The sequence below is a fragment of the Canis lupus genome, chromosome 17 (assembly GCF_011100685.1).
Source record: "Canis lupus familiaris isolate Mischka breed German Shepherd chromosome 17, alternate assembly UU_Cfam_GSD_1.0, whole genome shotgun sequence".
In the NCBI taxonomy this organism is placed as follows: Eukaryota; Metazoa; Chordata; class Mammalia; order Carnivora; family Canidae; genus Canis; species Canis lupus.
In genome coordinates this window covers 58,888,408-58,894,407 of record NC_049238.1, presented here as the reverse complement: position 1 = coordinate 58,894,407, position 6,000 = coordinate 58,888,408, and positions in this window count along the sequence as shown.

Sequence of the window (6,000 nt, the reverse complement as noted above, 5' to 3'; positions counted from 1 at the left end):
AGAAATACATTTCATAAGGCTATTGCTGCCATAGATTGTGATTCCTCTGATGGAGCTGGGCAAAGTCAATGGAGAACCTTCTGGAAAATTCGTCATCCCAGATAAGAACATGGTAAGAGGTCAAAATGTCAACATTAACAGGAATTTGGAAGAAGTTGATTCCAACCCTCCAGGATGACTTTGAGGGGTTCAAGACTTCAGGGGAAGAAGTAACTACAGGTATTTCACTGCTAGAAGTAGCAAGAGAATGAGAATTAGAAGTGGAGGCTGAAGATGTGCTGAATTGCTGTAATCTCATGATCAAATTTGAAAGGGTGGGGAATTGTTTCTTAGGACGAGCAAAGAAAGTGATTTCTTGGTATGGAGTCTACTCCTGGTGAAGATGTTGTGAAGACTGCTGAAATGACAACAGAGGATTTAGAATATCACATAAACTTCATTCACAAAACAGTAGTAGGGTTTGAGAGGATTGACTCCAACTCTGAAAGAAGTCCTACTGTGGGTAAAATGCTATTAAACAGCATCGCATACTACGGAGAAATTGTTTGTGAAAGAAAGATAAATCAAGCAGCAAACTTCATTGTTGTCTTATTTTTAAGAAATTGCTACAGCCACACAGCCTTCAGCAACCAACCCCGGTCAGTCAGCAGCCATAACAATGAGGCAAGACCCTCCACCAGCAAAAAAGATTGCAACTTGCTGAAAGCCCAGATGATAGCATTTTTTAGCAACATTTTTAAAGTATGTATATTTTAAAAGCACTTTGAGCTTTACATTGAGCACTTCACATACTACAGTATAGTGTGAACATAACTCTTGTATGTCCTAGGAAACCCCAAAATTCATTTGACTCGCTTTACTGCAGGGGGTCTGGAACTAAACTTGCAATATATCCAAAATATGCCTGTATCTACGATACAAAGTAGAAAATAAGTGCCATGTGAATGGGATGAAGATCCATGCCTAACAGTTTAGTGAAGTAAAAACTGACTACCTTGGGGGTGATGGTGAAGATTTTGTTGAGGTAGAGGCATGAAAGTGAGCTTTAGGGACGTAGCAAGATGTGAAAATGAAAGCCTCTGCTGAGGCACATACCAGAGCTATGTGTTGGACCAAACTACAAACACTTTCAAGGTAGGTGACAAAAAGTGGGGGAAGAGAGGCAGGTAACTCTTAAATTGTCACCCACACTGATGGCATAGAGGGCCACTGAATTGGAAAGAGTAAGCCTTTTGAAAAAAAGATTTCCTTGGAGAGAACTACTAGGTGTGAAGAATTCTACCCCAAGGGTGAAGAAGGAGAGAGAGAGAGAGAGAGAGATCTGCTCTTTACCTCAAATCAAAGGGCAGGACTTTGATGGAACCACCTGCAGAGCTTAATGAGAGTCTCTGGCAGTTTGAGGCACAAAGGACTGCCACCTGGCATGCACTTGAGAAACATCAATCCAGAGGGCTGAGGTGTGGGGAAAGAGCTGCACTCCCAGAGTCCACCTGGGCAAACAGTGCTTCCTTCCAGGGGACCAGGGAAGGTCCTGGAGGGAATGGGAGTCAGTGTGGTATTGCTTAGCCTCTGCTCAAAATGACCTCCCACAGGGGTCGGGGCCTCAGCAGAAGCAAGCTGGAGGTGAACTGCTGCTCCATACCTTGGGCTGCAGAAGCATGGGGAAAGGGAAGGTCTCTTGGGAACCCATGAAGTCCCTAAAAGAGCAATCAGCTTGAACCAGCTGCAAAGTCCAGACAGCACCAGTTTGATCATTTTGACAGTACTGATCAACCAAGAATCGTGCTAATTCCCTTCCCTAATTCCCCTTTACTGATGCCCCCACCACCCAAACTCCAAACCCTGAAGGGGTCAGAAACAGGTAAGATGGAAGAAGAGAAGAAGGAACTTGAGAGGAGGAAAGAGACCCCACCTTCAAATATCAGACTTTTAGCCTATAGTCAGCCCAAGCTGGAGGTGGGGAGAAATTTCAAGGTTCAAGTTCTAATTCTTCTCTGGGACTGTCATTTTAATTCCTGATTGCCATTTTATTTTGTGAGTTTAAAATTGACTGAGTACTTATTACCTCTGAGAGACAAGCTTTGTCTTTTCTAGGGGTGAGGAAGAGATGGAATCCTTGGTGCAGATGTAAAGATACAGTGGGGGTCAAAAATGAATTTGCTTTAAGATTCCATTCTACCAGTTGGGCTTGTTCAATGAAAATGTTATAGGCAGAAACAGGAGAAGGAGCCTCCAGTAAAAGAATAGAGGTAGCCAGATCCAAGCTTTCTTTGGAAAAGGAGACATAGATAAGCACGTCTATCCCATGGATGGGGAAGGTATGAAGGATGCTATAAATATAGACAAGGGGCTGATCGGAAGGACCTCCAGTGCCAAATTAGAGAGTCATTTAAATACAAAGTAAAGGGGTGCCTGGCTGGCTCAGTCCATAGAGCCTGGGACTCTTGATCTCAGGGTTGTGAGTATGAGCCCCACATGGGGTGTAGAGATTACTTTCAAAAAATCTAAAAAAAATAAAAATAAATAGGGACACCTGGTCGCTCAGTGGTTGAGCGTCTGCCTTCCGCTCAGGTCGTGATCCTGGGGTTCTGGGTTCGAGTTCTGCATCAGGCTACCCACAGAGAGCCTGCTTCTCCCTCTGCTTATGTCTCTTCCTCTCTCTCTGTGTCTCTCATGAATAAAAATAAACAAAATCTTAAAATAAAATAAAATAAATACTAAAGTAAAATTTCAGTGTTATTTGGGTATTTATTTTACATAATGAATTTTAAGTACTTGAGATCAGTAAAACAAAGTAATACATTTCAAATACAAAAATTCATAATCATAAGTAAAATATAAATATACTAAATATTTATTCAACATATTCTAATATAAAAATAAAATGTTGTAAATGTAATAAAAATAATGTAATAAAAATTTTAAATGTAATAAAAAGTAAGTACTCCATAAAGAAAGGTTAATTGGGATTAAAAATGATTTTTTTAAAGTGTTCTTAGGCTTTGGATGATGTCACCATTAAATAGTGAAAACCTTTTCAGTTGCTGAAAGTTTCCTTCTGAATTTACACCAGTTAAGGGAACGATAAGGAGATAATTGTAAGTTGTTCTTAAATATTTTTCTCTAGCCCATTATCTTCGAACAGTCCTATCTCCTGCGTAATAATTCTGGGGAAATTTAAGGGCGTGGGCAATGTTTGTTTCTCTGCAGAAACAACATGTTTTTTTTTTTTTTATAACAAGCCATATATATATATATCTTCATAAAAAACATTTTTCAGGACACTTGGGTAGCTCAGTCAGTTAAGCATCTGACTCTTGATTTCAACTCAGGTCATGATCTCAGGGTCCTGAGATTGAGGCCCTGCATGGGGCTCACGATTCAGCAGGCTCTTCTGTTTCTCCCTCTTCCCCTCCTCCAGCACACATGTGCTTGCTCTCTCTCTTTCTCTCAAAACAAATGAATCTTTTTAAAAAAGTATTCCTCATTTGTCTTCACTTCCTATCTTGTCTTATATAAATAGAGATTTTAATGCAGACACCATATTGATACCAATAGGGCTCTGTTCATATTCCATTTGTTGGAAGGTTTTTGTAATAGACAAGAATTATTTCTGTACTAGAAGCTTTGCTTTGGTAGTTGCTACTTTCTTCTTTTGCTTGAAGCTTGATGAAGTATAGAAGACAGCTTTCTAAATAAGCTCACCCATATTTTGACTCAAAATTTTAATGAAGTTTATCTCTGGTATGTCTTAAGACACAAATGATTAATTTTTTTTTATAAACTCCAAAATGAAGGTATGACACCAATAGAAATACCAGTATTCCAGGACTATAAAATACCACGGACACTAGAGTAGTGGACCATGGAATACTGATACTGTGAATCATTCTGCGGGCAATGGGGAGCCAATAAACATGTTTAAACAAGGAAATGACAAAGATGTACAGAGGTACACTTCACTGAGAGCCTCTGGCAACATGCGCAGGGGTTGATTAATGAGAGGAGGAAAGATCAGAGAAAGGCATGGAAGGCATATGTATGTCCCCTCATCATCCACTCTCTCTTTGCTACCAACACTGAGTCTCTTTTGAAGAACTGCTTGAAGCCCTCATGGCTCACATGGTTTGGGTGGGTTTGACTTCCCCTTCAACTCCAGGGATGGCCAGAAATTAACCATGTGTTCCAAATCTGGAAAATGGCTCAGAGGCCATTGCACAAAGGGAGAAAAACTCATTGTTTCCAGTTAGCTGAGTGGGGAAGCATGAAACTGCCAGGGCCACTGTGCCACCCATGGGCAGCCTGGGAATAACCAGACAGTGTGAGGAGAAAAGCAACAGAGTGAGAGATGAATTGGAGGCTGCAAAAGAAACCAGAAACCATCTGTATGTCTTCTTTGAAAAATGTCTATTCACGTCATCTGCCCATTTTTAAATTAGAAACTAATGTTATCTGCGCTTCTACCAGCTAAGCCTGAGGCAGTTCTGAAGTTTTCCATAACGTGGACTAATCAATTCCTTTTTTTCTTTCTTTTCTCTTAAAGCAGCTTGAATCAAGTTTTCTGCCACATGCAACAGGAAGAGTTCTAAATGATATTCAAGGAAATTATACACTTCTAATTATATAATTATACATTTATAATTAATATATAATTGACATTATTATTATTATTATTATTATTATTACTACTACTACTACTACTGATGGTTTTTCTCTTTTCCAAGCTTGTTGGAGAGATCATTGCGGTAAATAATTTGTTGGAGGTGAAACTCTCAATCTTTCCTGCCTCGAAGTGTATCTTTACCTCCTTCTTTCCTATCTTAATAAAGGAGGTGACCTTTAATGGAAGACATAACCCTTCTGTCTATGGCTGATTTTTTTAAAAGTTTTATATATTTGGGAGAGAGAGCATGCACATGAGTGAGGGGGAGTGAGCAAAGGGAGAAGCAGATTCCTCACTGAGCAGGGATTGGTGGGGGGTGGGGGGGGTGGGGGCTGAATGCCAGGACCCTGAGATCATGACCTGAACTGAAAGGAGACACTTAACCAGCTGAGCCACTCAGGCGCTCCTATGGTTGATCACTTCCCCATAGTCCTCAAATCCTCAAAAGCATTAGGCCCAGCACCCTTCCCACACACATACTGATTTTGCAGAAAAAAGAAACCATCAAAGAAAAAGAAAACCCCTCTGATTCCCATACTATAAATACCTGGTCTTTCTACTTTCCCTCCTGTCAACATGGAAAATATGTACTTTCAATCCTTCTGAGGCTACCTATGACATCTGAGTTTGTTTTTCCCTCCTAAGCACTTCACTTGATCTATTATCCTGTCTCTTATATTTTTAACCATTCCTTATCTAGAGCCTTCTTTCTATCAACATTTAAATATATATACAGTTTACCCTTTGACAACATGGGGTTAGGAGCACCAACCCCTCTCTCCCAGCACCCGCAGTCAAAAATCCATATATAACTTTTTTGAGTCCCCCAAAACTTAATCTCAATAGCCTCCTATTGGCCAGGAGCATTACTGATAACACAAGCAGTCAATTAACATACATTTTGTACATCATGTGTATTATGTACCATATTCTTACAGTCAAGTAAGCTAGAAAAAAGAAAATGTTATTAGGAAAATCATGAAGAAGAGAAAACACATTTATAGTACTGTATTTACTGAAAAAAAATCCATGTATAAGTGCACACCTATGTTGTTCAAGGGTCGACTGTATGCACTTCTCCCATCTTCCAGACAATTCTCCCTTAATTTCATGAACCAAACACCTCCAGCTACTATACTCGTTCACCTCTTCTTAGCTAAGCTTCTTGAAGATGTCTATACTGATTGCCCATTTGCTGCCGACTTCTGCTTAGTTCCTACCCCACAATTTCCCTGAAACTACTCTCATTAAAATGACCCAGAATTACTTTGTTGTTAAGTCCAATGGAGATACTCAGTCCATATGTTATTTGACCCCCCAGTTCCATTTGACACTGT